Source organism: Cheilinus undulatus, linkage group 6, assembly GCF_018320785.1.
Source record: "Cheilinus undulatus linkage group 6, ASM1832078v1, whole genome shotgun sequence".
In the NCBI taxonomy this organism is placed as follows: domain Eukaryota; kingdom Metazoa; phylum Chordata; class Actinopteri; order Labriformes; family Labridae; genus Cheilinus; species Cheilinus undulatus.
The window spans coordinates 21,775,411-21,788,221 of record NC_054870.1 but is presented as its reverse complement, the minus strand read 5'-3'; positions in this window follow the sequence as shown (position 1 = coordinate 21,788,221).

Here is a 12,811-nt window from a genome sequence, read left to right as displayed (position 1 = left end):
AGCTGTACACTGAGGTATCTGACAGAACTATTTATTTATTTCTGACATTTGCCTACCATCGGTCGGTTTCTACGTCACAAACTTTATATGAAAGGTAGACTGTTACCACCTCTAACTGACTTTACCATCCAGAGACCACTCCTATCCTCTTCTGCATCTGCACTGCCTCGGCTCCGGCTTTAGTAACACTGGTGATGGGGCAAACGGCTCAAACAGGTAGCGCTCAGGACCATGGTCCACCACCACAATAAAGCCTGCTTCAGGGGACTCTAGGGGGAAATCCTCCGCCTCAGAAGCTCGCTCTGAGGAAGCAGTGCTGCAGGACTCTGTGACTTTCTGGCAAGAGGAGTCACTGTCACTTCTGCTTCATCTGGAAAACCCCGTCCTTAAAAAAAAAAAAAAAAAAAAAAAAAGTCCTTTTCCCCTCCCTCCTCTCAGTACCAAACTGCTCACTTTCTGCGCATTTTTTGAAATCTTGAAGTGGCGGAGTTAGCTCTGAGCTGGGGGCTCACTTACACTTTAAGTCTTTTATATACATCTTAGAAGATTAAAAACAGTTGCATTTTTCAGTTTTCACCTTTTTTTTTGTAGATTTGTTTTTGGGATTTCTGGGCCTTTATTGACAGAGGAGGACAGTTGACAGAGTTGGAAACAGGGATGAGAGATAAGGAAAGGGCCATAGGCCAGAATCAAACCCAGATCACCCGCGTACATGAGGCCATGCCTTAAACCACTAGCCCACCTGCACCCAGTTTTTACCTTTTAACAATAAAACACTTACAGTGCTTTTATTTTGAATGCACAGAAATGGAAGGGTTGTGCTTTTTAGGCTTTGACAGCTGTGAGCCAAATAGTATCTTCTCAGTGGTTAGACAAGTCAAACTATAACATTTAAACATGGATATAGATATTATTAAATCACTGCTATTTGCATAACTTTTGCAGAGTGTGGAAAGGGAAAGAAAATCCTTCCCATTTGACACTATTGGTGTATTGTCATCTCCTCCTTTCCTTGTTCCTTGTCATCTCAACCCAAACAACGAGGCTAAAAATTGCATTACTCTAATTTTCAGGATACTACAATAGGAACCGATGCAGGTGCTTGCTCATGTCAAGTACTGTTATGACACACAGTGAGACAGCTTTTCTTTTTTATATGGCAACCCTAGTGGATTGGCTTTAAGAAACCTCTTCAGTAACCAAAGGGGTGACATAAAAAAGTAAAGCTTTACTGATTTTATGAATCAGTTATGGTCAATATAATTTGGCTTTTTTGGAAAATAATAGAACTACTTAAAGTAAAAACAGATTTCTATAGAGTAATGTAAATTAAATAAAAAACACATTATGTAAAATAAGTGACTGCATGAATATTTCCCCCTTCAAGTCAAGTGCATTCACAGCATTGAGTCTGTATGGACAGGTCTCAATCAGGACACTGCAATTTTCCTCAATTCTTGTTTGCAAAACTGCTCAAGCTCTGTCAGGGTCCCCACAGCATGATGCTGCCACTGCTGTGCTTCACAGTGGGGATGGTGTGCTTGTGGTGATGTGCAGAGTTAGGTGTCTGCCAAACATAGCATCTTGTCTGATGGCCAAAAAGCACCATTTTGAACCTTCTTCCAACTGACCATGGAGTCTTCCATGTTCCTTTTGGACAGCTCTTGTCAAGACTCAGTATGACTTTTCTTCAACAGGGGCTTTCTCTTTGCCACTCTTCCATAAAGCTTTGACTGGTGACTGTTGAGCAACAGTTATGCAGAGTCTCTCTCATCTCAGCTGCTGAAGCTTTAAACTTCTTTAGACTAGTCATAGCTGTCTTGATGGCCTCTCCTACTATTTATTTGAATATATATATATATATATATATATATATATATATATTTTTTTTTTTTTTTTTTTTGCATCCGTCCCTGATTTACTCATTTCAATAACCTTTTCTTTTGAGCTTCTTAAGTCTTATTTCTTCACGGTGTAATGGTAGCCAGGAATACTGATTAACCAGTGACTGGACCTTCCAGACACGTGTCTTAATACTACAACTACTTGAGACACATTCACTGTACTCAGGTGATCCCCATTTCACTATGAGACTACTAGCACCAATTGTCTGGATCTTGCTGGTAGCATTGGTGCTAGCATCCTGGTAAAAAGTTACTTCATTTTGTAGCTGAAAGAGGACTCTGATTTTCATCTTATTTATGTAACTTTTAGACCCTTTGCCAATGCCAATGTCTTCTTTCTTTAACTCATTTTGCAAATGATGGCACTTTCAACCCATCTTTTTTGCCACTTTCTAACCACTTTTAAACACTTTTTCTTTCCATTTTGCCTCTTTATGATTCACTTAGCCCATTTTGTTATCTCCTGTTTTTGACTTTTAACCTTTTTTTTTACCACTTTTCACTGCTTTTCAACATTTCTCCTCCCCTTTTTGCCACTTTTCACCCATTTTTTTTTATTTACCTCAAATTAATAAATTTAATTTTCCTTACAGTTATTTCATTTCTGTCTAGTTTATTCTCTGGCATTCCAACATCCGTGCACATTGTGCCTAGCCTAAATTGGACATTACTTTCCAAATGGTTTAGTTCAGTGTGCCCATCCCCATGTTGACATTATCAAAAAAAAAAAAAAAAAAAAAAAAAAAAAAAACGGGTCATGATTTTGCCGACCTCCATGGGCCCCCCATTTGGCTGGGCCCAAAACTTCTTTTCCCTTTATCCCCTCTCAAGGGCAGCCCTGCTTCTAGATCTGGATGACACATGGAGAAGGTTGGACACAGAGGACATAATTGCCTCAAAAAGCACAAAAAGGAAATCAGCTCAGACAATGCGCTCCCTGTAAAAGAAAAGGCTATTTTTGCCAGGCTGGGAAAGCTGTCTGCTCTATGCAGCACAATATGAAGTGACAAACCACAAAGCTGGTTTCTCTTTCTGGAACAAAACAGACCAGAGCAGAAGAGAGCAACAGAAAGATGCTGGAAGGGAAAAAACACCTTGGGCTTCCAGGAAAAAGCCCATCGCCATCCCAGGAAACTACGCCTGGAGCGTCAGAAATGCGGAAGCCCAAGAAAGCTGCCCTGCAGCACTGCTCTCCGAATGCTAGTGAGTAATGTGCCACCTGTTTTAAGCTGCAAATTTGACATCAGTGGGCAGAGCGCTCTGCTTCCCGTCTGCAACCAAAGCCTTTATCCACAGGAAGCCACTAGCTTAAAGTGACCACCAAGGATGAGCTCTCAGGCCTCACACACGGCAGAAACAGATTGTACTCACACTCCTCTTCTTCTCCTTTATGAGTCTCCAAGTGCTACTATTTTTTTTCTACATCTGTGTTTCGATCATGTTCCAGCCAGCTGTGCAATGGCTTGTGCACATCTGGCTGGCTGTAGCTTAAGGAATCACCCATGTCTGGCATTCTTAAAGGAGCAACTATTATATCTTTATCTTCTTCTCTTTCTTGTAAATCCTTCTGTCACTTCAGCGTGTGTCCTCAATCTCTATTATCTCAGCAAATAGCCCTCTGTTTTTCTGTTTTGCTCCATCACACACACAATGAAAACGAAACACTTTCTTTAAGACTGTTGCTGCTACCTTCCTTTTGATATCTTGCCTCTGTTTCTCTCCTCTGTCATATCCAAATAAGCCATGTTTGCAATATGAAAGCAACAAACAAGCACAAACTAATCCAGCTTCAACAAAAAAAAAAATCAAATAGGAATATCATCAGAGACATTACTGCCTCTGCTATCACTCTAATCTCTTTCCTCTTATTTCTCAGTGTTTTTTCTTGTCCTTTCTTTCATCTTCTCCTTTTACTCCTTCCCTTCTTCTTTTCTCAGCAGGACTATTGACAAAATCAAGCCAGGTAGGATTAATTGTAATTCTGTGTCTATTACTGCCAGCAGTGCTAGTTCAACTCAGCCTTGTAGGTGAAGAGAGAGGAGACAAGGAAGAAGACAAAAAGAAAGGAGCTAAGAGAGAGAAAAGAGGACCAAAGTCAGAAGAGACAGAGATGATAGAGTAAGAAAGGGATTTAGGGATGGAGGAGAAGGGAGAGGAGGAGAGGAGGGGCGCGCCAGCTGAAGAAAAGTGGAGACAGTTAGAGTACAGTGAGAGACAAAACAGACTGCACCCCGCTGTCAGCCAGGATGTCCAGACTGTCTGTGCCCCTGACATTTCCCCCTTGTCTCAGCACAATCTCTGGCCTCCTGCTGAACAACCCTCCTCCTCTTCCCAAACAACGCTCACAATAGCAGCAGAGGAGGGTTATATATAATGGTGAAACCTGCAAACATAAACGACCTGCAGAGTCAGATTAGGACGAGCTTAGCTGCCAAAAAACGTGAACTTAGGAAGATAGGAGCATAACAGTGTTCAGATAATACTGCAAAGCAAGGTTAACTTACACACCTGTTCTGTGCCTCATATCCCACATCAACGGATGAAATGAACCATAAGCCTCCATTTTTAACATGTTTTCAATACCAACTGTGTTAAAATAGAGTAACAAAGAAATGTGAATGTTTAAGAAGAGATCATGGCAAGTGGTAAAAGACCTCCCACCACAGGAAAAGCTTCAATATAAACGTTGCCACTGTTAAAAAAAAAAAAAAAAAAAAATCAGAAGTATGCTTTGTTGTGCTATCCATTTTAGCGATGGGAATTCGGCCTGATCAAGACATACGGATGTTTTGGCTAAGCTGCATTAAATCAGTCAAATCAAGCTATGTTTTGATATATGATTGATATTTCTTCCAATTGTGCCTATTTTTTATTCATGAAAATCTCATGATATTATTTTCTGATATGCAGTGCCTATAAAAAATATTCACCCCTTTGATATTTTACCCTCTTATTGGTTTTGGTCAATATTATCTGGCATTTATGACCAAAAAATGAAAAATAAATAAATAAATGAAAGACCTCTGATGTCAAAGTGAAACAGATTTTTACAAAGGAAAGTTAATTAGATAGAAATGTGTAATGTAAAATAAATGATTGCATAATGAACAGCATAGTGAACAGCCCTTTTCTAGTCCAGCCGCAAATCCCTCTGTTGAATTAAGGTCTGGGCTTTGACTCGGCCCTCCAGACAGTTATCTTGGTATCTTCAAACCATTTCTGTGTAGTTTTCTCTGTTCGCTTCGGGTCATTGTCTTGGTGGAAAATAAATCTTCTCCTAACTTGTAGTTCTCTTGCAGAATGAATAAGATTTTCCTCCAGGATTTTCCTATATTTTTCTGCTTCGTTTTATCCTCTACCTTTACAAGGCTTCTATGGTCAGCTGCAGAGAAGTATCCCCAGTGTTTGGTGTCCACCAAACATAGCGTCTTGTCGGATGGCCAAAAAGGACCAGTTTGGTCTCATCAGACCAAAGAACTTTCTTCCACTTGAACATGGAGTAGTAACTGGTGTCTTGATGGTCTCTCTCTAACTAGTCTTCTTGTTGCTAGTAAATTAGTTTGTGAGGATGGTCCAAACCATATTGACCATTTTTGATTAACAAAGTCAATAGGAGGGATAAAACAACCAAGGCGTTGAATACTTTGGTGGGGGAGGCATAGAAAGAGATACCAATATTTTTCTAGGTACTGTAACCCATCTCCCAAAAAGCCTTGCAGGCCAAATGATACCTGTTCACTGGCTGTGCTGTATTGCACCCCTAGTATAAAACATGAATGTTACCCCATCAAGCATGAGTCCAAGGTAGCATACCTGTGGTAAAGCAGTGTGAGAAAACCTCACCTCTATTCTGCCAAGAATATTTCTCAAAAAAAATGGGATCCAGATCCCATCGTTCACATGAAAGATCTATTTCTTTGAGCCAGCTTGATCACAAGCAATACATCACTAATCTACTGCACCTGATGGCGGCTCAAATCCAACCTTAAAGCTCACAGACTTGTGGCATACTTCTACTAACATTAACATCAGTCTAGAGGACGGGCACGATGAAAGCCATAGTAAGGAGGGAAATGGGCAAGCTGAACTTTCTGAACAGACTGACTAAAATGTCCTTTAAGTAAAGAAATGCAGGATACAACCTTTGATAATGGCTGTCTTGTGAACTTGTTGCCATCACAGCTTAATTTTAAAAAGGAAAACTTATCACACTTCTGCTGCGATCAAGGAGAGAACTTAACAGCTGCAATATTTATCAGTTTATCACTACTGATCACTCATACCAAAAGTTCTGCTTTATAGTTGTTGACTAACAGAATGATACACCCTGGCACCCCTCACCAGCACTGAACTTCCCTTTGTCTTTATCTCAGTGCAAACAGCATGAAGCAGTTAGAAAAATAGGGTTCAAATTTGAATTTTTCTAGAGACTTAAAAACTGCAATTAAGAAATTACATGAAAGTTTTGGAGAAAACCACTCGCTCTCCTTACTTTTATTCATTACTTAGTCTCACATTGACACAAGTTTGCCAAGGTGACTGCTGCTAACCACAGTGACCATGAGACTGACTGGCTGCATTACCTTTGGCCGTTCTGGGTGAGAAAAATGGATCAGAAAACAACCCATGGCACAGCCTGAAGCAGGAGGAAATGTTGGCACAGTGCATTCAGCAGTGAGAGATAAAGCCAAGCTCAAACAAACCACTGTGTCAACAAAAAAAAAAAAAAATATGAAAACTGAATGTGGTTATGGAACAGAGAGGACTAGACATGGGGTCAGAAACACAACTTTCTTCAAGGGCCGCTGCAGAGCAGATAAAAAAACGGTGATTTATAAAACAAGTTACACTGAGCACGAAGCTGCAGCAGGAAATGGGATTAGCACATTAGCATATATAAACATGATTTTTACTTTACTCTACAAACAGGTGACAGAAATTTTTGCATCCATATTCATGTGTGATGAGTTAGCTTGTGTCAGGTAGGTTTTTCCACTAATCCACTACTTTTAGAGCGTATTGATCAAATACTCCTTAATAAAGCTAACTGACAAACTCTAACTCTAGCGCAGATGCGAAGGCCGGTATACAGTATGTCAAGGTCAAAAGTCCAGTCAGAAGCTCCTTTGGGGAACTTGAGTTTTGGCACCCCCTATGCACCCCACGACCAACGCAATGGGGACTACAGCCTCTGCTAATGGGCACCTGCTTTACCCACTGAAACCCAAGCTTAACAAGTTTAATTTTATCACATTATATTGAGGGAGTTTCTTCACTTGTGTATAATAACAGGGTAAATTGTGCACTCTGGGAGATTAAAGGACTGTGTGTGGATTGATTGCCTCTATGTTTGATATCAGTGTTTGAAGTATCATAAGTGGATGGCTGTAGCAGATGGTTGATATACTTTGCTCTCAATTTATTGTGTGTCTACAGCTCGTTTATGATGTACATCATTAGATGTAGGGAAAAATAAGTAGAAAACACAGGTCCTTTAAGGGATGCCAACCCTCCCATTATAATCAGAACATCCCATATTTCAAACTAAACAGGCTGTGCCTTGTCCTGTAAACTGACATTACTTCTCTAACGTTACACCACCCTGATTCTCGATCACAACGTTTGACACCTGTCATCCTCTGCCCTGCCCTCATGGGCATCATATACACTATATGGACAAAAGTATTCAGCTGCCTGACCATTTCACCAGCAGGGACTGAAATTACATTGTTTTCAAGCAATTAAGTATGGCATTCATTGCCATGTACTACAAATGTTTGATTACAGAGCTGTTTTACTGCCAGAAAAGAAAAAGCTTTGCTGTCACAGCTAAGCTGAGAAAGACTGAAGTTGAGGGTTTGGTTTGTCTGCTGCCTACAAACTTTATTCAAACATCATATTGGACACAGAGCTCCAAACCAAATATTTTGTCCCTAACTCGGTACTGAAAAAGTTGTCAACCCTTGTCCTTTCCCCCTCAGAGTAGCTATTTTAGCTTGACAAAACTGGTAGAGAGAGAGAAAGAAATAAAGCACAAAGAAAGAGAAATCAAGGGACAGAGAAACAGGAAGAATTGGGGATGCTGACTAAAGGACAGGAGGTTTGATAGCAGCAGAAAGAGTGAGAGACTAACAGGCAGTAAAGGGAAAAAGGAGGTGAGGGTGGGAGAGAAATGAAAAATAAAGGTATAGAGGAGGCAGTGGAGGAGGCACGGCTGGCCAGGTCTGCCGTTTGTTAAATAGCTTTTTGATGGAATTGGTAAAGCAGTGAAGCTTGTGACACTGTTAGCCGGCGCACCACAGAGGCAGGGAGGGAGAGAGCAATGGAGAGGTCAAAAGAAAGAGAGAAAGAAAGAAGAGATTGAATGAGAGAAAAGAGAAAGAGAGAGAAAAAAAGGAAGAAAGAAGTATAAATGCAGTTTGAAGGCAGGGGGTGAGAAGAAGAAATCAGAGGAAGTGAAAGTAGAGGAGTTTAAGATTGAAATGATTCTTTTTCTTTATTTTACTGTGGAGTTATTCTGCCCCCAAGAGGTGAGTGGTGTAATTACAGCTCTGCAATATTTAAGCATTTGAGCCATTGTGGTATGTTACTTGCACTTTTAATAGGTTGATTTTGTGTAGAAATAAAGACGTGGTTTGATGTTATCAGATATTTAATTTTCACAGTTACAGAATTTGAACTTCAATATAATAGAAAAAAAACAAACTAAAAGTAATAACAGTCGGCCAGATGCACCAAAGCGGGCACATTATTACATTCTTTAAACTTTTTCTAAAAATTGTAGTATTTATTTTTCATTTTCCTACATACTATTTGAATTTTAGTGTTTACCACTTAAAAATTTAAAAATTTCTTTTTTTTTTTTTAAATGAGTAAAAATGTAGATTAAAACGAAAATAAGCTCTTACCTGAAACTTCAGCTGAAAAACTGACATAAGGAAAATACTACATGTTCATAAAGAGGCAGGATAAAATAGGCTGTTTCTGCTTCATATCATTTTTCTTTTTCTCAACAGCTACAAACCCCAATTCCAAAAAAGTTGGGACATCATTTTAACTCCAAATAAAAACAAAAAATGTGATCTGCAAATGCTTTCAATTGATATTCAACTGAATACTGCACAAAGACAAGATATTTAAAGTGATAAACTTTATTGATTTTTTTGAATATACACATACTGTTTGATCCAAAAAAGTTGGGAAGGGGTTTGTTTACCACTATGCTGCATCACCTTCTCTTCTAACTCTGCAGGCATCTGGAGACTGAAGTTTTAAAAGTGGAATTCTTTCTCATTCTGCCTGATGTACATCTTAAGTTGCTCAGCAGTGCAGGCTTTGTGTTGTCATATTTTGTGTTTCATATTGTGTAGGCCTGAACTACATGAAGGGCACTCGTTCCTACCTGCTCTGTTTTACTGTGAAGCCATGCTGTTGTAACTCTAGCAGAGTGTGGCTTGGCATTGTCTTGCTGAAACAAAAAGGGATGTCTCTGAAAAACATGTCATCTGGACAGATGCATCTGTGTCATACCTCTCAGTACAAATGATGCTGGCTTTTGAACTTTACATTAATCAAGATCTGGATGGACCTTTTCCTTTTTAGCAGCTCACGGGGTGTCAGTGTTGGTTTTCAGCCTTGCTCCTTATCATGCAAAGATTTTTTTCAGCTTTGCTGAAATTTTTTGATAATATTATGGACTGTCTCTAAATTCCTTGTTATTACATATTGAGGAGTATTGATAATAAACTGTTTGACTTTTAGCCCATGCAGTCCTACTCGGTCAAGGTACTATCACCTGTTACCAATGTACCCTCTTACCTGTGGAAAGTTTTTTGTGCGATTAACTATGTTTTGTCTTTATGGTGTTTACAGTTGAATATGGTTTTAAAAGGATTTGCAGGTCACTTCATTTTTTTCACATTTAACACAATGTCCTGACTTTTGGGGGACTGGGGTTTTTATAAGTACTCACTATCATGGATGTTTTTGTATCAGGCAACCTGCTGCCAACATGATCAGTGAAAAGATCAACTAAACTCTGTAAATTCTGAAAAAAAAAAAATTGTCCTGTTATTGACAGCTGACAGTTATAAATGAAAACTCACATGTTCCCTGTCCTGAGGGACTGGCCTGTTGTCTGGAGCCATGATAACCTAGTGTTCTCATATCAAGTAATTAAATAGACCTATTTTGAGCAGACATCACAGTTACGTCACATCAGTTGTTTGCACACTGTGGTAGCAAAAAACAGTGGAGGCAAGTGGAATAAAAGTGGAAAAAGCTGTATCCCCTGAACAATAAGGGACAATCATTTTATTACAATCATTATCATCTGTCTATCATCAAATCCCAAAACTTGAAGCACATACAGGCGGCACAAGGGTATGTTACTGAAAAACATGTTTTTTCTTTAAAGAAAGCTTCAATGTTGTCATGGTTAAGACTGCTGCCTTACAGTGAGAATGTGGGTGTGGACTTCATTGGGGACTTTAACCCTAGGCTGATGTACAGAACAATCCATATGCCTATATCAGGTTCCTGCCTCAAACTAAGCAAGAGCCTTCCTGCATGGAGCCTGAGTGTTCAGGCTTTCTGCCACTGGAGCATTGAGCATGGTGTTGTAGTACCCTGATACACTGGACAGCACACTGATGAAATAGTAAATTACTGTGTTAATAAGTTGCTGTGTTGGTTAGTACTGTCGCCTCTCATCCCATGGGTTTCAGCCCCATCTTACATTTTCCCATGTGTCTGTTTGGATTTCACCTTTGGCACTGTGGACCTTGATTTTTGAATAGCCAAAAGTACTGGAAAGTTCATAACCCTTTAAAGATGTGCGTTGGCTTGAAGCAAATTTGTGTAGTGTTTAAGACTGCAGTGTGAAGCTTCAGAGTTTATATCCTTGGGGGCCTCTCTGTGTAGAATTAGAATGATCTGGCTTGCTTCCACTTGACCTTGAACTATTATTTTGAACTAACTAGATGCACTTGAAAGAACATAAATTTTAATAAAGCAAGCACTGGCAGCACAAGTGTAGAGTGGTTAAGGCCGCTGCCTCACAGCACAAAGACTCAGGGTTTAAAACAAGTGGGGGCCTTCTGGTGTGAAGCTGGAGTAATCTAGCATGCTTCCACTTGACTGTGTACAGTGATTTTGAATGACCTTAGTTGACTTGAAAGCAAAAAAACACTAAGAAGGTAGGCATTTGCTGGTAGCAGTGAGAACGATGTTTAAGACTGTTGCCTCACAGGAACATGGTCGAGGCCTGGCTTATGCTTTTCTCTCACTGGACTGTGGACTTTAATTTTGGAGTATGATAGGATACCAAAACATACATGTACACTAAAAAGGCAGGAAGGACTTGTAACACAGTGGGGTAGTGGTGAGCATTGCTGCATAACAGTGTGAAGGGTTCAGGGTTCAAACCCTAGCCAGGTCTTTCCTGAGTGCTCCTAGAAGTTTTGGGATTTCTCTAACTGGAGCATGGACAATGTTTTTAACTACTGTAAAGTATTTCAATAACTTTTTCTTGGCAGTTTGTGCCATGGGCATCCACTTTGCATTAAACTGATTGTAGCACATTTCTTTTCCAACTGGGACATTCGTATGTGAGCCAGAACATCCTGACTTTCCCCCGTTGGAAAGAAACCTCGATGTTGAAATACTGAATTTTACTTGAAAGCTCCTAAATCTTGACAGGCAGCACAGTGTTGTAGTGGTAAGTAATGCCACCTTACACTCTGTGGTTTGAACCCTTGCAGAGGATTTATTAGGGTTCAGGATTTGAACCCTGACTGAAGCCGAACTTTATTGTGATATGATAAAGCAAATGAGGATGCAAACTACATGTTCACTATTTTTAGTTACTAGGGGACAAACAACAAACAAATGTCAACCATGTGACAATCATTAAAAAAGGCCGACCATAAGGGGGTATAAAAGGGACAGCTTTCTGGGGCCCAGCCAAATTGGGGTTGGAGATCAGCAAATGGCCCATTGTAAAGTTAAGCTGTGATAACCATAATTTATCTTTAACCTGAACACTAACCACTTTTATCAAAACAACAAAAAATAAATGTTACTTATTTGTGCAACAGTAGAATGTAGCCTTTTTAAAATGTAAAACCCTTTTCTTTAAAAATAATTACCTTTTTATTGGTAATGTTAACAATGTGGATGGGCATACAAAACTAAACTATTGGGACAGTAATGTCAGACTTCATATCTAGGCCATCAAGTGCACAAACGTCAGAATGCCAGGAAGTAAAGTTGAGGAAACTGAGAAAACCTCAGTAGAAAAATAAAGATTTGAAAACTGGCAAATCTAGTTGAATGTTGGGGGAAAAAAGTTTAAAAAGTGGCAAAAACTGGCCATAAATGTTGTAAACAGGTTTAAAGACTGCAAAAATAGGTTTAAAGTGGCACAAATTGGAGAAAGGGGCAATACTAGATGTAAAGGGGTTAACAAGGGGCAAAAAAAATTTGTTTTTAAGTGGCAAAAAATTGGTGAAATGGCAAAAATGGATGGAAACAGTGGTAAAAATGGGTTAAAAAGTTTTTAAAAATTAAAAAAAAAAATTAAAAGTTGCAGAAATGGGTTAAAAGAGGAAAAAAATGGATAACATAGGCAAATGTGGGCAAAAGGGGCCAAAATGGACAGAAACAGGAGAAAAGCAGTTAAAAAGTGGCACAAATACAGGATTTCAACATCAGAGCCAAATAATAGCTTCACACACTGCTCAGCTCCAAAACAACACAAGTGTTAGCCAGGATGCTAGCATCAAGGCTACTGACCTAACACACATGCATTGGGTTGGGGGGGGCATTCTTTAGGTTTGTCAGGGGACCAGCCAAATCTGCCCTGTCATTGCCCAATGATTAATGCCGGTTCGGGAGGGTGAATTTTT